Raw genomic sequence first — 21,870 nt, forward strand, 5'->3', positions numbered from 1 at the left:
TTGAAACCTTCAGAGCCTCATAATACTTTCAAGATAAATTCAAACTTGGCACCATGGCACAGAAGAGCATTCATGATCCACTCCTTTCCAGCCTCATTTGCTGACTCTCCCCAAAGTCACTCATGTCTATTCATTTATCGAAAGTTTTCTGTTGCCTGCACACACCATGATGCCGCACACCCTTTTAGTACTCTTGTGTGATTCCCTCTATCTGTAGTACCAAGCCTAATCCTACCTCCAACACCTGAGTCAAGAGTTTATATTTATGAAGCTATATATTTCTTCTCTGTACTTTCATAGCACTTCATACACAACTCTCTTATAGCACTGATACTAGGCTGGCATTTTTTATTTTTTTAATCTCTCTTTCCTTACTAGACCTCCTTTAAGCAAGGCCTATATTAATTGATCTTCATGCCAATAGCACCTAACAGTTTAGCTCATCCACAGATGTTCAATAAATGCAGGTTATATTTTTTTAAAAAAAGATGGATGGATGGATGGATGGAACGAAGGAAGGAAAAAGGGGAGAAAGGGTGGGTTATAAACTGAACGCTTGTCTGCCTCCCAAAATTGAATGCTGAAACCCTAACCCACAATATGATGGTATTTGGAGATAGAACCTTTGGAAGGTAGTTAGGGTTAGATAAGGTCATTCGATTGAGGCCTTCATGATGGAATTAGTATTCTTATAAAAAGAGCCACCAGAGAGCTTGCTCACATCCTTTCTCCTCACACATTCAAGAAAGGCCAGTGAGCCTTTCTTCACAGCAAGAAGGCAACTCTCTGCAAACCAGGAAGAGAGCCCTCACCAAGTCAGCTGGCACCTTGATATTATTAGTACAGCTTTCTGAACAGTGTGAGAAAATAAACATCTGTTATTTAACCTCCCACTCTGTGGTATTTTGTTACAGCAACCCAAGCTGACTAAGACAGATTTGGGTACCAAGAAGTAGGGTACTACTGTAATAAATACCTAAAAATGTGAAGGTAGCTTTGAAACTGGGTAATGGATAGAGATTGAAAGAATTTTTAGGAGTATGCCAGAAATATAGGCATTGAAGTCTATTCTGGTGTTGTCTCAGAAAAAAAAATTAAGAATATTTTATTGGAAAATGGAGGCCAGGTGATCCTTGTTATGAGGTGGCAAAGAACTCAGCTGAACTGTGTTCTAGTGTTTTGTGGAAAGTAGAACTCATGAGTGATAAAAATTGGATATTAAGCTGAGGAGATTTCTAAGCAAAGTGTTGGAGTAGCTTGGTTCCTTCTGACTACTAATAGTAAAATGTGATAGGAGAGAGATTAATTAGAAAAAAAAATTGTTTTGGAAAATGAACCAGAGATTGAAGATTTAAAAAATTCTATGTCTATCCATTTTCAAAAAAAAAAATTAGAAATCTTGTTCAGAAGAGGACACAAAGGTTATAAATGAACATCCATTTGATAAAGAGATCATGAGTATGACTCATGAACTTCACTGGCCATTTTAACAGAAGCCAGGAAGAGAGATGGGATTATACCAGCAAAGACATGGCTAGTTAAATCCAAAGGAGATAGAGAAAGCCGAATGCAATGAAGTAATTCTGTCAGATGTCCTAGATTCTACAAGACCAGACCACAGAGATATTTGGCTGCAAACACACACTATTCTTCAAGGAAAAGGAAAAATTGATCCCAAAGATTCAGAGATCATAAGGGCTGCCACTCTCACCACAGGCCCAGGAGCAAGACTGTTTCCTCCTTGGTTTCAAACGGTGGGGCCACCTCTTTGGTTTTACCAGGCTAGGATGATCCTACCCAGTGTTTCAGCGGTGGGGGCCATCCTTGAAGAAAGTTTGTGGTATTTTACTTTCTCAGCCTTTGCTAAGACAGGAAGGAAGGAAGGAAGGAAGGAAGGGAGGGAGGGAGGGAGGGAAATGAACCAACCAGTGGATACGCCCATGTCCAGTGGCTCATGGCGGCAGATGATCAGTCATGTATTGAGATTAAGCCTGTGGTTTTCTCTGCATGGGTAATTGGCTCCCCTGGAGAGTCACATTATTGACCTTGCATTATTGGTGTCCCTTGATCTAATCAGAACTAACAGCACAGATAAAAAGGAAAGTGAGAGCCATTAAGCCGGTGATTGTGTGGGGTAAAGACCACAAAGATTCCTTCCATCCTTTACCTGAAAGTGTCAACCTTGACTTTCAAATTCTACCATTACGGAAATGTGTGGGGTCTGTAATATTCATGAAACCCTAAATTATGAAGAAAATTTATACTAATAAGAATTGAAAATTAAATGAAACAAAAAGAAATGCCACATTACATAGTGGCCTCTCAATTTTCTTATTTGCTTCCCATTCTGTCTTCCCTGCCCAAAAGAGTCTATTCATTCCATCATTATTGAAACAAGCCTTCTTAAACATTTTAATGGCTCTTCATCATCCTCATGATTAAATCCAAATTTCCTACAACTCACACTTTATAAATTGGCCTCTACCATCCCAGCCATGATAAATAATGCCATGCCTTCACTCACCCCTTCACCTCTGTATATGCTTTTCTTCCTACCTAGCACACCACTCCACCCATCACCTATCCCTAGTCATCCTCCAGGGTTTAGCACATATATCACTTTAGGAAGTTTTGTCTGACTTCCCAAATATGGGTTAGATTTGCCTCCCTCATTCTCACAACACACTATTTCCCTTTAGAAAATTGTAGGACATGTAATTTCTTTGTTCATATGCCCTACAGACAAGAAGCTACTATATGGGGAGAACTATTGTACTCATGTAGTCATGTATGCACCATGACTGGCATGTAGTGGGTGCTCATTAAATAATTTTTGCTGAATGAGTGAACTGACAAGGTTCTAGAACTTGTAAATAGATCCAAGTCTAATGACAACTCTACATGTTTATGTTATTTAATATTTAAATGAGCACATTCACATCTCATTATCTCATTTAACTCTTAAAACAACCCAGTGTAGCAGGACAGGTACTAATCAAACACTGTCGATTGTCCACTCAATAGCCACATCATTTCTCTGGCATATTGACAGGAGCCCTGGTTTTCTTCTGGAGCTCACTTTCCTCCAAGTAACCAGAATTAATACTGATTGGCTTGAGGTAATGTGGTGGCTGTGGCAGCCTGTTCCCATAGAAGAGAGTCCGAGGCAAGGGTTAAGGGCTATTATTGGGAGGTGCATTGCCAGGCCTAGGTAGTGAACGAAGGAGGCAGTGAGACAGGTAATAATGAGAGCTAAATAAAAATTGATGCTTTTCCACGTTGGCCACCATTTCACAAAGTGAAACAAATTCACTCAGCTACTTGAGATGTCTCTAGACAAGCTACATTCAAAAATCCATGCTTCAGAACACGCTATCACAGGGGAAACAGAAAAGGAATTTTTCCACAAGTTTCTTCCCACTCTCTGTCTCCCACTGGTAAATGTTTGCCCCATTAAAAAGTAACTGCTAATATGGTGCCTCTTCTAAGTGCAGAAGTGATGGGAATAGCCAAAGACTTAGCAAAATGGTGTTCGCTTGCACAGAACTGGCCCAGGTTGCTGCAGCTCCAGCAGCAACTGCAATGGTGCAAACATCCAAAGGCACAGGAGACAAGAGAATAGAAGACATTCACAAGATAGGGCAGATACAGTGGTAATTCCAGAGATTGGCTTAAGTGCCAGCATGTGGGAAGTCTGCTGGCCGAGGGGGAATGGTATGGTAAAAGCTTACAGAGATATTCTTAAAAACACTAGTGAAATATATTGCATATTGTATTTTACTAATCAGGTAACTATGAATGCATTTTACAACCAATAGTGTGTCATAATCTAATTGGTTGTGCTATTTCTTTCACAGTGGTATACAAAACAATGGTGCATTTTATAGTCAATGACATCTTAGACTCTGTGAAATACAGTAGTCCTGTGGTGGCCTTCAGACCAACACAGCCCTGCATAACGTGTAATCATGTAATGCAAAGGGCTGCAACAGCCTTCCTGCAACCATGAAAGGATCTAACCTGACAGTCTGAGGCTAGCAGAGCAAAAATATGAAAAGTATCTGTGTCTTTTTAGTGATATTTTTCCCCATCTGACAGATAAACAAACTGAAAATAGAGAGCTGATGTTCTTTTCCAGAGCCTCATAGGTGGTTAAACAATGGAGCCGAGACTTTAACCTGAGACCTTGGTGTTCTTTCCCATCCAACTTCGACGTGGTGTTCAAAGCCCTTCACAACTGGCCTGTTTACAGCCCAATCTGCTAATCTCTTTCCACAGGTCTGTCCTGTTCTCTATATATAAGACTTAAGGTTTCCTTAAAACAGTCAATTTTCTCATGTTTTTCAAACTTCTGATGTTTTAGGAAACTCTGGCAAAAAAATAATAAAGAGGATGATCTCACTAAAGATTTATTATGAAGAAAGTACAGAGATCTGGTACCTTATCTCCAATCTTTTAGGATTCAGTATATAGTATATGGAGAGTAACACCATCTTTCCTTAAAAACATCTTGCTGCCACCACCAAAACCAAAATACCAGCTGCATGCAGATGTGACACTCAAGCAATGAAACCACATCAGGTCCACATCCATCAGAACAGGTTCAGTGGAGCCACACTAGCCAGTGTGTATCAGCTAAGCACCATTCTTCAACCAACCCTGGCTGCATATAGCCCCAGAGCCCCAAAGGTGCCCATGGTCATGTTCACAGTTACCCAGTGACTCTCCCTCGAGCACCTCTAACATGTTTATGTTGACTGGCTTTGGTCCACGCTACTTGCACTTTCAAGTATTTCAGCCAGGTAAATTACTAAATTTCAGTGGGAGTGTGAAAACTGGAAAACAATGGCTCTATAATAATTCAGGCCCATTTTAATAGGACTTGATTGCCAACATGGTCAAGCATCAGAATAAAAATCCAAAATATCCAGAGAAGTCTATGCTGAAGCAACTTAATGACACAATAGGTTACTGCTCAAATGAAAGAGGATCAAGAAAAAAGAAAACCCACTAGAGCATAAAAACAGTCTACAGAAACAAAGCAGCTATTTTCTGCACGTGGGTGCCTCCAGCATTTGTGAATCTGCAGTCGGCTGTGAATACCCTGGGAGCCATTTCCCATCTTCACCGGAGGAGGCTGCATGGTTTAAGGTTCCCAAGTCAAGGGAGCACCCTGTAGCAGCAAATTTAATAAGACAATATCTCCAACATGTCGATCATCCCTAAGTAAGTTAGCAATCATTATCTTTTTTCTTTTTACATCTAGCATTATGTGACACATCTCTTTGATGGGAAGAGAAAAATTGCATACATTTAGGGATCTCCTCTCAATAAATGGCTCAGGATGGAAATTAAGCCAAAGACTTCATGTCTTAATACTCCAAATAAGCATCCTCAAGGAAGTCTGACTTAAAGAACCTAGACCATTCGACAGTTCCAGTTTTCTCTTTTCCTGTGGTCCCTTTCTCTTAAGTGGGGGCCTAGGGTCAGGATGCAGCAAACACACTCCCCCTATCTTACCTTTCTCTCAGTTCTCCAACGTCACACAATTAAGTAAATATTTATGCATATGTACAAGGGGTGCTGCAAGTCACCTGCAGGAAGGTTTACAAAATTCGGTCTTCCTAAGAGATAAATTGCAGGTATTTAGTTCATTATGTTCTAAGCAGAACTGAGGGGGAAAGAATGAGAATATGATAGTGATTGTAAGTGCACCTAGGGTCCTTTGCTGTGTGGGAGCCGCCAAGTGAAGAAATATATTAGTCTTGCTTTTCTACTAGCCGCCTCATGAAGTAATCACTTAAATGGGTTCTCAGAGTTCAGGGGAATTGGAAGACCAGCAGTAATAAGAGAAATACCTTGAATTTTCTTCCAAGGCACTCCAAGGGCTTTGCAGACATTATTACATTTACCAGCCCTCCCTGGTCTCTGTGCTTCCGTCCAAAAAAGATGTCAGCTTCATGAGGGAGGATATCTGCCCTTATATATAAGAAAAAAAGAAAGCAGAGCTTCTGAGACTTGTCATGTATGGTTCCTGTGGCTTCCAGGGCCCAGGATTCTGAAATACCAGTCATTCAGTGTATATTTCAGTATTTTACAGTACTCATTCAAGGAACCTGAAGGGGCAACAGCAGTGTTGATCCCCAAACTCCCTCTCCAAAAGGAAAACATTTGGAGGTCAACTTAAATGCCAGCCTCCTCTTTCCCCACTCCTGCTCCCCACAGCTCTACACACACACACACCCTTGAGTAGCTCTGAGCTATTTTGGGCTTCAACCTCATCTGCCTTTCACATTAGATTCAGCGTTAATTATGATGCTTCAGTGAAAACGAGCCTTCTGACAGTCTCAAGCTTGGAGAATGGAAGGAGAAATAAAGGCAGCTCCAATTATAGGCGGTTAGCCCTAATTAATGCCCACCTCCTGTGCTTAGCATTCTAGACACAATCCCCCCACTACTATGGGGAAGAACTCAATTCACTCTATGGCACAGGGACCAACAATATTAAGACAGTTACTTGCTGGTCCCCACGGAACATGATCTTTCAAGCAAGGAAACGATTTATATGCAATAACCAGGAGGAACACAGAATCCTGCATTTCTCCTTTTAAACTGTCTTTTGACATTCCTGTGGCACACCTTTAGGGACAAAGAATAGAGCCTTTTAGAAACCCAAAATCTATTTCCTTTGTTGGTTCTAGACCTCAAGTCAATCAAACAACCAAATACATGTATTCATATATATACACACACACATATATATACACATATATACACGCATATACCTACATACATATACACACATAGACACACACATATATATACACATATATACACGCATATACCTACATACATATACACACATAGACACACACATATATATACACATACACATATAATGTATGTATATGACTTAAGCACTCTAATTTGCTATGTGAGAAATATGAAGGATGTAAAAATCTCGTTTCTCCTCTGAGAAATATGTGGTACCACAAACCTCACTAAATCAGAATGTCTTCTGGGAAAGTAGTACTTCCCTGCTGCTTTCTGAAGGACTTCAGCAATTAATTTTGCAGGGAGTAAATTCCAATGAAGAACGAGACTGCTGTACAGCTCCTGACCGGAGCCCTATTTGAAGCATTAAGCTGCCTAAGTTTGCAGTGACTTCTACCTCTCTACCTCCCAGCCTGCATCCTCTTTCTTATCTGCAGCTTCTAGTCCACCCATACCATTCAATGTGGTTCCACAAATGGTCACTGAGGGCCCTGGGTCAGGAGCTGAACAAATATAAAGTGAGTAATAATCCTGCTCCCTTCACTCTGGTGCTCACTGGAATCTACTGTATATGTCTTTATATCACTCTCCATCACCAGATTGTAAATTCCTCAAAGGCAAGTATTATGTCATATTCACCTCCGGATCCTTGGATCCAAATTCAGAGCCCCATACTCATGAGCTCAACAAATGGCAAATGAATTAGGAAATGGATGAATAAGTTAGAGCAAATTTAGCAGGCTAAATGATTTTGGCCTCCTCCTAGCATACTCTGAGAACATCTACAGGGAATGCCCAGGCCATCTCCCTATCAGAGATGTTCTCTTAGTATTTTCTTTGACGTGGCCTTCCTCCCCTAACTCACCGTTTAGTCCTAATTTACTTACCCACACTTAACAGTGGTCTGAAGTTAGCCTGCCTGTTCATATGCCTACTTGATTGTTGCCTGTCTAACTAGAAAATAAATTTGAAGAGGTCACAGACTTGTCTATCTGGTTTGCCTGTATCCTTGGCATTTAGCACAGTGTTTAACATAAAGAAAGAAACCAATATTTCATAAATGAATGGATGATTGAATAAATGATTAAATGGAGAATCACATATCACATTAATGTGTAAGGATATCTGAACTATGAGAAAAGTTAACATAGCCTAATATTTAATCTATTAAGTAATATTTGTAGGTAGGGAGGATAGGACACTGCTAAGAAAAGTGGATATAAAGATAAATAAAACATTGACTGGAACCTCAAAGAATGCACAGTTTAGTAGGGAACAAAAGACAGACACACACACACACACACACTCCATTTTAAGAACTCTTATAACAAAGCAAATTAAGACACTGGAGATTAAGTCACTAGGAGACATAAAATGGTTTAAATCTCAAGGGGCATATTACCCAGTAGAGAGACTGATGGATACATGAAAAGATAACTTATAATATCTAATGCCATTTGATACCAGCCATGTGAATCATAATCTCATAGATCACAAAAGGGAATGATTACCATCATTGCCTTTAAATGGTTCAAAGACTCTCTTCTTCCTCCGCCACTGTCAAAGGGGCAGACTTGGCCTACAATCAGTAAGAAGGTGGTCCTGCTGATAGCTCTGTAAGTATCAATGTGCAGGTAATATCAGGAATAGGGAAATTATTCATCCCACTCACCTATTCAAAGGAGGCTGCTTTTTACCTTTATGTTCTTCAGAGCACTTAACATGCCACTAGTTTGCAATAAATTACAATTAGTAACAACAGCATCATTATTCTGGGTTTTATTAGAGGCATTAATTTTTAATGTTTACTATATTCATATATGTGTAGAAGCCTCGAAATGTATTTAATAACAACTTCCACCTTCCGAGCTCTAGTGATGGTCTAGTGGGATTTAACCAAACTCTACCACATTTAATGCTCTGAGCAGAATCAGGCAGCCAGAAAGAATAGGAAAGTGAGGGGAAAAGCTCTGAGCTGAGAAGGAATGTATGCTCCAGAGGATCTGAAGCCCATTTGGTCTTGCCTGGAGGTCAGCAGGGTGCTCTGCAGTCTAGAAAACCTCACCCGGAGCCAGCTTGGAAATACAGACCCTAACCACTCGCAAGGTAAACAGGCTCAGAAAGAACCACTCCATATTTGGAATTGAACATTTTCAAGGAGCTAGGGAAGAAAATTTCTGGACTGAGGAGGTAGGGAATGAAAGGAAAGAAGACTCTGCCTCACTCCTCTACGTGTCTCTAGCTATAGGCTGTCTTGGGGCTCTGAAGGCTCGTGACTTCCACCAGCTCCAGGTTAGGCTGACAGAACCCCTTCCTCTGCTCCCTTCATCAGGCCAGAGTAGGATGAGGGGAGAGGCTTTCCTTTTATCAATATGACAAGATGATCAGAGTGAGAAGCTTGGGTCCAGGTTCTACCTAACTCTCTGCGTGGTTTCGGATATGAATTCCCTTTGTTTAAACAATACTTTCTCAACCCTGCCCAGAGGACACCAGCCCCCAACTCTTGACTCTTGATGATGGTAACTTACCCTATACAGAAGCTGTGTTGAATTTTTACAAACAGGATTATGAAGTACCAAAGTCAGCCTTCAACCTTGGTGCTTGGCCAAAATCTGCTATTCTGTCTGAACTGTAGCCACTGCAAGGCTAAAAAAAACTGAAGGTCCATGTAAACATAATTTCTGGGCCCCCTGGATGTAGGTGTCATCAGTACTTGTGCAATCATCTAGGTCATTAGCTTTTCTAGTCAGGGTAACCCTATCAGCAAAATAAACAAGCCATGTCCTTTGAATTTACTGTTAACATCTGATTATTTACCTTCAAATACAGAAAGGCATTCCACATGGACCTTGGAGTGAAATCTTATGTGCTTTATGTCAGTTACATTTAAAATATACATTTATTATCACAAGAGTAAAATGCTACTCAAATTAATAGTGATTGTGAAAATTGTTAAATTTATTAACAAAACCATTTATTTAGAACTTTAAAATTGCAAAATACAAGAAATTAATGGGGAGTTGATAGGAGTGTGTTACCTAGACAACTTTAGGAAGGGCATTGTATCCTTTTTGCAACCACAAATGTTTATTACAATATAAATAATAATTCAAGCAAACTAACAGGGACTCGATAAAATTGTATTTCTAATCTTTGCTAATTTTTTTTGGAAATCTGACATTTATAACATCAAACAAAATAATCTTGAATAAATGTATTGGTGTTTAGTTACTTTCTTTTAGGTCATGATTCCTACTCTGCCACCCAACTCAGCAGCGTATGAGCATGGTTTTAGGATGGTAGTTGTACAACACAATCATCTCACAGCCTAGCCAAAGGGTAGCAGTGTAGAGAGTTTGCTGCTTCTGCACCATAATGTCAAACTTTTAAAAAATTTGACTCCTAACATTTTTATGAATAAAATTTTTGGAATAACTAAATTTTTACAATAAAATCTGTTTTTTATTCTTGTAATCCAGAAGTTTATTCTCTAATGGTAATATTTGGCTTAAGCCAAATATATTTTTTTTAACAGATGACTATTCAGCATTAGGGCAAAATGCATATTCCATGCACTTCTTGGGCTTCTCACAGCGACCTCCTCTCTCTGCAGGAAGAGGCAACTGCTTGCCAAGGAAGTCTATACAAAGTGCCTAAAACAATTATTAATAAATGGTCCCTTCATTTAGGTTCCCTAAGCTGCTTTCTCACTTAATTACAACTAGTAACAACAGCATCATTATTCTGGGTTTTATTATTTATCTTTTTAAATTATATGTATCTTTTTAAATTATAGTCAGTTGTTTGCTGCCATTATTTTCTGCACACATAGTCTCAGTTTATGCCTTTTCATCATGGTTGGCCACAACCTACAACATGGGAAACAGTGTGGAAGTGCCGACTCCCTTAGGCTTCTGTCCAGAGCCTTCACCCTCCGTCCTTGCTCCTACTCAGTTCATATGCCCAGGTCCTGCCAGCTGTTCTCCTCTCTTCCTTCATGCAGGTCTGCTGCCCACACAACAGAGAGACTCACCCTTGTAGGGTAGCATATTAGTCCATTCTAGCACTGCTAAACAAATATCTCAGACTGGGTAATTTACAAAGAAAAGAAGTTTAATTGGCTCACAATTCTACAGATTGTACAGGAATCATGATGCTGGCATCTGCTTAGCTTCTGAGGAAGCCTCAGGAAATTTACAAACATGGCTGAAGGTGAAGGGGAAGCAGGCACATCTTATATGGCCAGAGCAGGAGGAGGTAGGGGGAAGTGCTACACTTTTAAATGACCAGATCTCATAATAACTCACACTTGCCATGACAACAGCAAGGCAGATGGTGTTAAACCACAAGAAACCACCCCCATACTTCAATAACCTCCTAACAGGCCCCACCTCCGACACTGGGGATTATAATTCAACATGAGATTTAGGTGGGGATACAGATCCAAACCATATCAGGCAGCCTGCACAAAAGATCCCAAAGCCTGTATTTGCCCAAGACCTGTCATGTTTTACATTTTTACTGACTTCTGGGATTCAAAAAGCAGGGTACTTGCAGAGCTCAGTGTCTTTGTTTCATTTAATCTACAATAAAAGAAAAAATAATTATTCTACATCCTGAGTCCACAGATGGCCAGGAAGAAAAGAGACAGCTCTTGACTCAGGCTCTCTTGGATGGGGCTGTGGTGCCCCACAGGAACACCTATGGCACCCAACCCATCTGTGCCTCCCATCACAGCTGTGTCTTTAGACATGCCACAACTTGACATGGCAAAGCACTGCCTGTGCAACCTAGAGCAGTAAACATGCTAGCGTAATTAACGTCTTAACAACTTATTACAATTCTCAGATAATTAATCACAAAAGCTAAACATGCTGTCTCACCCTCCTAATGTGCTAATGCTCTAATTATTATGCCTCAATTAAGGGGAAGTCAAATGCTCCTTGCTTAAAAGCGCATGCTTAATAAAGGCTCATGCATGGCTCCAGCACACAGTAGGTAGTATATGGTAGTGAGGAAAGAGGAGAAGACCTTTTCAATGCAGGCTTGTAGGCAGCTTCAGGCAAGAAAGTAACAGCTCTCCTTTCTTTAATTTTCTTCCTGGACAAACGCCAAGTTCTGAAAACCTACTGGGACTTAGGGATGTCTCTAGGAGGAACAGTGTGGTGGGGGAAGGAAATATGTTCCAGGTGAGGACATGTATATGTGCTGGCACATGTGTGTGTATTTTCTGAAAGTGTAAGTTAGACAACAGCCATTCCTTTTAACAGATTCATGGGTGAGTATGGCCCATGGAGCCTGGCTACCTCCTAGGACCCTCAAGACTCAGTGTGCTTGGCACACTAGGGACACAAAGGCTACAGCAATAAAGTGCCTCCCTCTAAATTAAATCTTACATTTGCCTCCAAATTGTCTTGAATAGTGTTTTTATTTTTTAAATACACTATACAAACACACCAGAGTGCATTCTGGTAGGAAGTAGCCTAGGCTCTCTGTGACTCTCACCTGAGAGACTGGTCTGGTCGCTGTACTTCCACGACCCTAGGTCCACTACCTTTGTACCCAGATTCAGGATTCTTCACACATGCACGCTATCAACCCTATGAAAATGACAAGCCTCCTGGGTAATAATACTAGCCCACACAACCCTATAACAACTAATAATTAGAACTAATAATTAGAACATAATTATATAATTATAGTGCTACACACAGTTTCTTGAACTTTGGGAGATACTGAGAAGTACTGGACACAGTTTTGGCTCATTAACCATTTTCAGACTTCTTGGGAAGGCTAGACACAGAAGCAAGAAAACGCGATTCAGGGCAGTATTTGCTAAGTGGCCCATAAATGATATTTGCCTAGAAGAGAGACAGAGAGATTCCTGGAGTGCTCAACAAAGTCTTTGCAGAGCAGGAGGTGCCAAAGCTGATCCATAAAGGTGGACAGATGTCACATTGTGGGTCTATAAACCCTTCATTCCTAACTCTTTATTCTTTCATACTTCATCAAAATTCTATGGACTCTACCTTCAAAATATATATGGAATCTGTTATTTCTCCCTACCTCCATTATGACCATCCTTGTCCAAGTCTCCATCATCTCCCACCTGGATAATTGTAATTCTCTTAATTAGTCTCTTGGCTTTTGAGCTTGCCCCAATAGTTAGGATGGTCCAATTACAACTTAAGTCATTCCACTCCTCTGGCTTCTCATTTTATTCCATACACTACTCTACAAGGCTCAGATGACCTGGCCCTCTATTAATTCTCTTACCTGATCTACTACTAATTCCCTCTCACCACTGTCTACTCTGTTTCAATCTCATGTGCCTCTTAATAGTCTCCAAACATACCAGGCACACTCTTGGAGTCCCCTGAGATATCTGCATTGCTCACCCTCACCCCCTTAAGGTACTTATTCAAAGGGCATCCTCTCAGTTGAGGCTCTGATCACTCTATTTAATATTGCAAATCCACTTCCCCCAACCAAAATTCTCTAATATCCTCTCTGTGTCATCTTTCTCTATAACTCTTAACACCAACTGATGCTAAAGACATGTTACTTGTTTATAGTCATTATTTTTTCAGTTAACACAAGTTGCATACAAGGAGGGATTCTTGTCCCTTTATTTTATTTTTGCACAGCACCTAGAACAGCAGCTGGCACACAGTAGGTTCTCATTAATTGGGGTGGCTGGGAAATGACACTGGGGCAGGAGAATGGTATAAACAAAACCACAAAAGTAAGACAACACCAGCTGTGATGGAGAAGGTGCAGCTAGGAGACTCACCTGCCAGAAGTGGGAGTTTTGCCTTGGAGGAAAATGGAAACTGAGGTGGAAAAGGTGAGCATAAGGCTGCTTTGTCTTCCATGCTCTGGAGATGCTCCTCTCATCCAGCACTTTATACTGCAGCCATGGGGAGCTCACATTCTTCTCTTACTGTCTTTTAAAAACATCAGCCTCTGTTTTTAGAAGGAACTGTTTTCATCTGTCTGAAGTCATGGATAGATTGTACTGATTTGGAGCATCCTGTGAACACAAATAAAAATAAAGGCTGCCTTAGGCAATAATTTAGCCACTTCTTCCTTGGCAGGAAATTCAAAGATGGCTTTAATTCTCAGAGGCACTTCATAAAGTGGACACACCCCTTTCACATAAGTTTCTTCTTGAAATTCAGCATGCTCTTAAGAGAGCTGCTTTGGGAAACAGAAATGTCTTTGGACTTTGATACAAAGTATGTGGGATGGGTAGAAGCAAAGGCTATGGGAAGCTGAGAGAAAGTTTTCAATCACAGCCTTTCAAGCATTGGGTGGTTCCTCCTCAAGATTAGAGTCAAGATGCCTCCTAAACCCTGTTATTACCCTTAACAGATTCACCCATGCTGCAAGAGAAAAGTAGGATTTAGACCAAGTGAGTATGTATACATGTGCTTGTTTGTATTTACCAATAGCCAATAAAAATACATCAACAATTTGTTATGTAAATCAGGAGCTCTAGATTGACAAGGAAACTGCTGCTTTCAGGATCTCATGAAAGCAAACTCTCTTCCTAGGTATCTGGCTTCAAGCTCTCTGATTGGCAGAGAAGAAAGCAAAGTGGTTGGTTCAAGAGGGTGAGTGCCGACATAGAAGCTAATTTTTGCTTGCATTCTTGATCTCCCATGTACTAAATACATGCCTTAGGGCAATTCAGGAGAAATTTCTGAGCCTCAGTTTCCCTTAGAAGTATAAAGAGAGTAAAAACTTCTATCTCATAAAATTACTATGAGGTTCACAGGATGCAATGTTCATGGAAGTGCTTTGCAACATGCTGTGTCAGTTAGTTATTGCTAAAAAAAAATATGGCTGCATAACAAATCACCTTCAAAACTCTGCAGGTTAATACAATAGCCTATATTTACTGATCTGTGGGTTGGGTTGATCCAGGCTGAGCTTGACTGGATTTGGCAGGCAGCTCACATGATCTCAGCTGGATTCATTCATATGTCTGATGATCATAATGGGATCAACTGATCTAGGTAGGACTCAATGGGACAAATCAGCTCTAGTCCACATGTTGCTCATCCTCCTTCTGGAATCAGTAGGCTACCCAAGACATCTCTGTCCATTGATAAATGAAAAGATACAAGAGAGCAAATTCAGTCACTCAAGAGCTTCTCAGTCCCTTGCTCACATCATGCATGCTAGCATTCCACTGGCCAAAATAAGTCACTGGGGACTCTGCAGTGAATGAAACTGAAACGTTCTATGGTAAAGGACATGGATGTAGGAAAAGGTTAAGAGCTAGAGTTGTAGGCCGGGCGCAGTGGCTGAAGCCTGTAATCCCAGCACTTTGGGAGGCCGAGATGGGCGGATCACGAGGTCAGGAGATCGAGACCATCCTGGCCAACACGGTGAAACCCCGTCTCTACTAAAAAATACAAAAAAACTAGCGGGGCGAGGTGGTGGGCGCCTGTAGTTCCAGCTACTCGGGAGGCTTAGGCAGGAGAATGGCGTAAACCCGGGAGGCGGAGCTTGCAGTGAGCTGAGATCGGGCCACTACACTCCAGCCGGGGTGTCAGAGCGAGACTCCGTCTCAAAAAAAAAAAAAAAAAAAAAAAAAAGAGCTAGAGTTGTTAATGCAATCTACTGTAAGTACTTTAAAAATGCAAGACATAATATTGCCAATGCTCTCCAGAGAGTTGTAGAATGAGCAGAAATATTTTTGGCTTATCAATGTTGGATTTCTCCAGACTACAGTGGATTATTCTCTTCTGTCATCAGCCCCCACCCTCCAATCAGTCAAATCCAGGAAACTTACTCACTATCAGCCATCAAAGGCGGCAGGATACTCAGCATACTCTACTGTTGGAGAACACAGGTTTGTGGTCAGATAGATCAGGATTTGAGATCCTGCTCTATTACTGACTCACTATATAATCTTGGATGAGGTGTTTAACTGCTTTAAGTCTTAATTTCCTTATCTCCCTTGGTGATCCAGGCTCATGGCTTTAAACACTATCCATGTCATTACCCTGGACAGATTCACCTAAGCTGTAAGAGAAAAAGCAGGATTTAGAAAATCCAGTGAATGTGTGTGTACATGTGCTCGTGTATATTTAACTGCAGTCAATAAAATATATCAACAATTAGTTATGTAAATCAGGCGCTCTAGATTGACAAGGAAACTGCTGCTTTCAGGATCTCATGAAAGCAAACTCTCTTCCTTAATATATGACTTCAAGCTCTTTGATTGGCAGAGAAGAAAACAAAGTGGTAGATTCAAGAGGGCAAGAGATGACACAGAAGCTAATATTTGCTTGCATTCTTATCTCCCTTGTACTAAACACATGCCTTAGGGCAATTTGGGAGAACTCTCTGCCTCAGTTTCCCTTAGAAGTATAAAAAGAGTATGTGTTTATATGTGCTTGTATTTACCAACAGCCAATAAAATACATCAACAATTATTTATGTAAATCAGGACCTCTAGATTGACAAGGAACTATCCATATGTTGATGATGCTAAAATTTATATTTCTAATGAGAACCTCTTCCCTGAACTTCGTATTTGCACTTTCCCCACTCCACATCTACAACTGGGTAACTCACCAGTATCTAAAAGTGAATATATTTAGAATGCAGCTAGTAATCTTTTCCTTTAAATCTGCTCCTCCTTCCTATTACTGATCTTGTTCACTGGCCCCTGCATTCTTCCAACGGATTACACTTAGAGCCTTATTATCATCCTTGTCTTATACCCTATATCCAATCTGCCAGGAAATCCTTTTGACTCTACCTGTAAAATATACCCTAAACCCAGCCTATTTTCACCAAGTCCACTGCTAGTGAGAGGTGACAAAGTGCTAGCAGCCCTTGCTCTGCGGGCCGCCTGGGCGTCCACTCTGGGGACGCTTGAGGTGCCCTTCAGCCCGCCACTGCACCGTGGGAGTCCCTCTCTGTGCTGGCCGAGGTTGGAGCCGGCTCCCCCTGCTTGCGGGGAGGTGTGGAGGGAGAGGCACGGGCGGGAACCGGGGCTGCGTGCCGCGCTCACAGGCGGGCGAGGGCTAGGCAGGCCCCCGCACTCGGAACGGCCGGCCTGCGCTGCCGGCCCAGGGCAGTGAGGGGCTTAGCACCGGGTCAGCAGTTGCGGTGGGTGTGCTGGGTCCCCCAGCAGTGCTGGCCCGCTGGCTCTGCTCGAGTTCTTACTGGGCCTCAGCTGCCTCCCTGCGGGGTAGGACCTGCAGCCTGCCATGCCCCACCCCCACCCCACAGTGGGCTCCCTCGCGGACCGAGCCTCCCCAGTGGGCGCAGACCCCTGCTCCATGGCAACTGGTATTATAGACGCCCCCCGCACCCCAGGGCTGAGAAGTAGAGGCCAGCTCAGAACTGGCCAGCAGCTCCACCTACAACCCCTGTGCAGGATCCACTAGCCAGGTGGGCTCCTGAGTGTGTTGGGGACTTGGGGAACTTTTGTGTCCAGCTAAGGGATCGTAGACGCACCAATCAGCACTCTGTGTCTAGCTCAGGGTTTGTAAATACACCAATCAGCACTCTGTCAAAATGGACCAATCAGCTCTCTGTAAAATAGACCAATCAGCTCTGTGTAAAATGGACCAATCAGCAGGATGTGGGTGGGGCCAGATAAGGGAATAAATGCAGGCTGCGGAAGCTAACCAGCGGCAAGCTGGTTTGGTCCAGTTCTGCAGTGTGGAAGCTTTATTCTTTCACTGTTTACAATAAATCTGGCTGCTGCTCACTCTTTGGGTTTACTGTGGACTTTAAGAGCTGTACCACTCACCACGAAAGTCTGCAAGTTCCCTCCTGTCAGGGAGATCACAAACCCACCCCAAGGAAAACACTCCAAACACATCTGAACGTCTGAAGGAACAAACTCCCGACACAGCATCTTTAAGAACTGTAACACTCATGGCGAGGGTCCACTGCTTCATTCTTGAAGTCAGTGAGACCAGGAATCCACCAATTCCGGACACACTAGGACCCCAGACTAAGCCACAATCATCTCTTATCCAGATAATTGCATTCATTTCCTGACTCTGCACAGCCTGCTGTAGTCAAGTCACTAGCCAGAGTCAGTCAGATCATGTCTCCTTTCTGCTCAAACCCTCTAATGTCTTCCCATCTTATCCACTGTAAAAGCCAGCTTCTTTAGAGTGGCGTCCAAGGCCTTCATGATGTTGCCTCCCTGAACTGTGCTCCCTGCTCCTTCCAATATAGCCATATGATGGTCTCCTTGCTGTCCTCCAGAGCTTTGCACTTTTAACTTTCTCTGTGATGCTCTTTCCTCAGATACTCAGGTGGCCCATTCCTTTACCTCTAGGCGTTTATTCAAAGTTCACCTTCTCTCTGAGGCTTTCCAACCACCCTGGCCTCCTGCTCTGCCATATATTTTCCTTTATACCTTATCGTTTAACATGCTGACTATTTTATATATTTATTTTGCTTATTAGCTTTCTTAGCTGCCAAGTTATAAAATCCAGATAAAGTGGAATGTTGTCCATGATATACATTGTTGTATTCTTAAGGCCTAGAATGTTACCAGGCACATAGTAGTTGCTCAATGCCTATTTGTTGAATGAATAAATGAAGGGAATAGAAGTATTGTACAGATTAAATGAGATAATACATGCAAAAATTTAGCATAGTGTCTGATGCATAGTAAGTGTTCAAAAAATGATAGCTCAAAATACCCAGCAAGTAAAATCTAAAGCCCTGGTATTCTGAGTCTTAGCTGTGACTCTATAAACTACAATTTTACTAATTTTCTCTGATACACCTTTTCACTAGGGCTCAAATTAGCTCTCTCTCCCCAGTAGCTGTGTATTAGTCCATTTTCACACTGCTATAAAGAACTGCCTGAGACTGGGTAATTTATAAAGGAAAGAGGTTTAATCAACTCACAGTACAATATGGCTGGGGAGGCCTCAGGAAACTTATGATTATGGCAGAAGGGGAAGGGGAAGCAAGGCACCATCTTCAAAGGTGGAAGCAAGGGGAATGAACACAGGGGGAGCTACCGCTTATGAAACCATCAGATCTTGTGATAACTCACTCACTATCATGAGAATAGTATGGGAAACCACCCCCATGATCCAAGTACCTCCACCTGGTCTCTCCCTTGACACGTGGGGATTATGGGGATTATAACTCAAGATGAGATTTGGGTGGGAACACAAAGCCTAGCCCTATCAACCTGGCACACAGAAGATGCTGACTGTGTTTTTATTCAAAGTGAAAGTAAATAAATCTGAATTTGCAGATGACTGGTCAAGTTGTTCCCTCTGGTGTTGATCAGGATCTAAAGGAAGCTGCTGCTGTGGAGTGTATGTGAGTTTGTGAGATTACACTGGGATGACACCAGATCACCTACAGCATTCAAAACCTAGACATTGGGTACCACAGACATTGGACTGTTAGTTTGGTATACTAACAGTCTGCCCTACAAGTTCTCTCTCTCCAGTCTTTAGGTTTCCTCAGGAAACTCTATTTCCTATGAGAGTTAAGATCTATTTATATTTACTGCTATCCCAAGAACAATAATAAAAACCATCACAGAAAAAATTGTCTATAGTAAGAACATTTTTTCTTAAACTCACAAAGTAGGCAGGCATGATTTATTCTCCCAATAGGAGAGAGGCCAATAGGTGTTTCTGGAGTTGTTTGGATTCCAGCTTAATTCTCTGCTACTTCACTTACCAAAAGAAAGAAGGATGGTGCATCTATGAATAATATCTCTCCTCTTAATGATGCAGATAAGAGCCAACAGAGATGCCCCCAATATTATATCCCCAAATCTGAATTCTTACAAAGGCAACTGTTTGGGGCATGCTTTCATTTCTTACTCAGCCTCTGCCCCTAACTTGTGTGGGTCATGGCGTCCATTCAACATGATATGTATTTATGGACCATCTGTTATTTGCTTTGCACTGGGCCTCAGGGGACAGAGTCCAGACATGATCACAGTAGAAACTCAATAAATAATAACATGAAACAAACCAATAAATGTTTCAAGGTGATATATGATTAAACATCCAGTAATGTCCTGTGGACAATATGTGCTGTTACAGTTTATTAGCTATAGGCTCTATAGAAAAAATCACCAAGGAAGGCTTCATGGAAGAGGTAGTACTTGAGTTAGAGGCTTAACACAGAAAGGATTTAAATAGTTAAGGAGTTTAAGAAAGAGGATCAGCATAAACACATAGTTAGAAGTGAGCAAGGCTTATGAGTTTAGGGCCCAAATTTTCCATGCATTTTATACAAAAATATATCATTGATAAAAGGCCAAACATAAAATCTAGGTACTACATTAGTAATAGCTCAAATGTAAATGTTATTGGTAGTAAAAAAAAAAAAAAAAAGTTATAAAAGATAGTTGGGGCCAACATACTTTTTCAAAAGGTACAAAACAAAACTATTTTTTTCCAAGTTGAAGGCTCTTCCTGGGTTTTCTAATCACTATTTTCTGGTATTTTATTCCTAGTCATGACTCTGATGGCACGTGGTCTTTACAGGTTCATTCTCAACAAGGGAGCCAACAGCTTTCCCTCCTTTACCTGCCGTAATAACCTCAGATCACTGAGACATTTTTTCCCCTAATCTCTGAGGATCATATGGGCTTCTTGCTTCATCTACTAAAGCGCAAAGCAGATTTACATTACTGCTCTTCCTGAAGGTCCCTGCAGCCAAACAACTACTCATCACACATTCCCCATCCTCAAGGCCAATAACCTCTACTTCTTCCTCTACCACTGCTTGTCCAGAGCAGGGGCAGAAAGAGGCTCAAGGCTCAGCCCTCTTAAACTTCACCATTTTTGACAGACTAGAACATACTTGATCTTTTCCAAGGGCTGAGAGATTTACGAGCAAAGGTCCTGACATGCTATAATATAAAATCATTGGAGAATTTCTCAAAGAACTAAAAATAGAATTACCATTCAACCCAGAAATCCCATTACTAGGTATATACCCAAAGGAAGATAAAGCATTCTATCAAAAAGACACCTGAACTCACACATTAATCACAGCACTATTCACAATAGCAAAGGCTTGGAATCAACCTAAATGCCTGTCAATTATGGATGGGATCAAGAAAATGTGGTATATACACACCATGAAATACTACACAGCCATAACAAGAATGAAATTATGTCCTTTACAACAACATGGACACAGCTGGGGGCCATTATCCTAAACAAATTAACACAGAAACAGAAAGCCAAATACTGCGTTTTCTCACTTAGAAGTGTGAGCTAAATATTGGGTACACATGAACATAAAGATGGAAACAATAGACACCAGGTATTCCAAAAGAGAGGAGGGGGGAAAGGGGACAAGGGTTGAAAAACTACCTATCAGGTACTATGTTCAGTATTTGGGTGATGGGTTTGATAAAAGCCCAAACCCAGCATCACACAAAATATTCATGTAACAAACCTACATATGTACCCCTTGAATCTAAATTTTTTTTTTTTAAAAAAAGGTAACTATTAAAGATGAAAAAGAATTATGTTAACAATCCATTTTCTTAGGACTGACGAGTCTTTCACCTGTTATGTGTTGCAGAGAAATATCATTTTTATTTTCCTGAAGAAAGCTAAATATTTCAGCCTCTCTTGCGATTAGGTCAGAGGCCATGCAACTAAGTTTTGATCAATGAAAGGCAGATGGAAGAGATATGACTCCCTTCTAGTCCTGGCCCTTAGAAGCATCATGCCAGCATCTTCCAGCCCTTTCTTCTCTTTCCTTTGAAGCCATTCATCTCAGCTGGCATTAACAACAAGATGGAAGAATGTCAGATCCCTAAGTCACCTCCTAAAGGACAGCCACCTAGTCCATGTTAGACTATGACATGGGCAATGAATAAACCTTTGTCATGTACAGCCACAAATAATTCAGGGTTTATTTGTTACTTCAGCATAGTATAATCTATCCTCATCAAAGTGTATCCTGTATACTCTGAGGAAAGGATGTCAAATTGTAGACAGATTATTGTTTTCGTTAATAATAATTGTTGAGCAGCTTCTCTATGCCAGGCACTGTCTTGACACCAAGCATAATAATATAGATCCTCAGCAAGGATATTTTGATATCCTT

At 41.3% G+C, this 21,870-nt stretch overlaps 1 long non-coding RNA gene across 2 annotated transcripts in view; it reads right to left on the bottom strand.

The window, feature by feature from the left end:
- LOC117075289 overlaps window positions 1-21,870 on the bottom strand; it is a 230,656-nt gene that overhangs the window by 164,954 nt on the left and 43,832 nt on the right. For both annotated transcript variants that reach the window (XR_004433936.1, XR_004433937.1), the window contains exon 3: window positions 13,568-13,807. This is a non-coding gene — a long non-coding RNA (uncharacterized LOC117075289). The remainder of the gene's footprint in view (window positions 1-13,567; window positions 13,808-21,870) is intronic.

Source organism: Trachypithecus francoisi, unplaced genomic scaffold, assembly GCF_009764315.1.
Source record: "Trachypithecus francoisi isolate TF-2019V2 unplaced genomic scaffold, Tfra_2.0 Lachesis_group5, whole genome shotgun sequence".
Lineage (NCBI taxonomy): Eukaryota > Metazoa > Chordata > Mammalia > Primates > Cercopithecidae > Trachypithecus > Trachypithecus francoisi.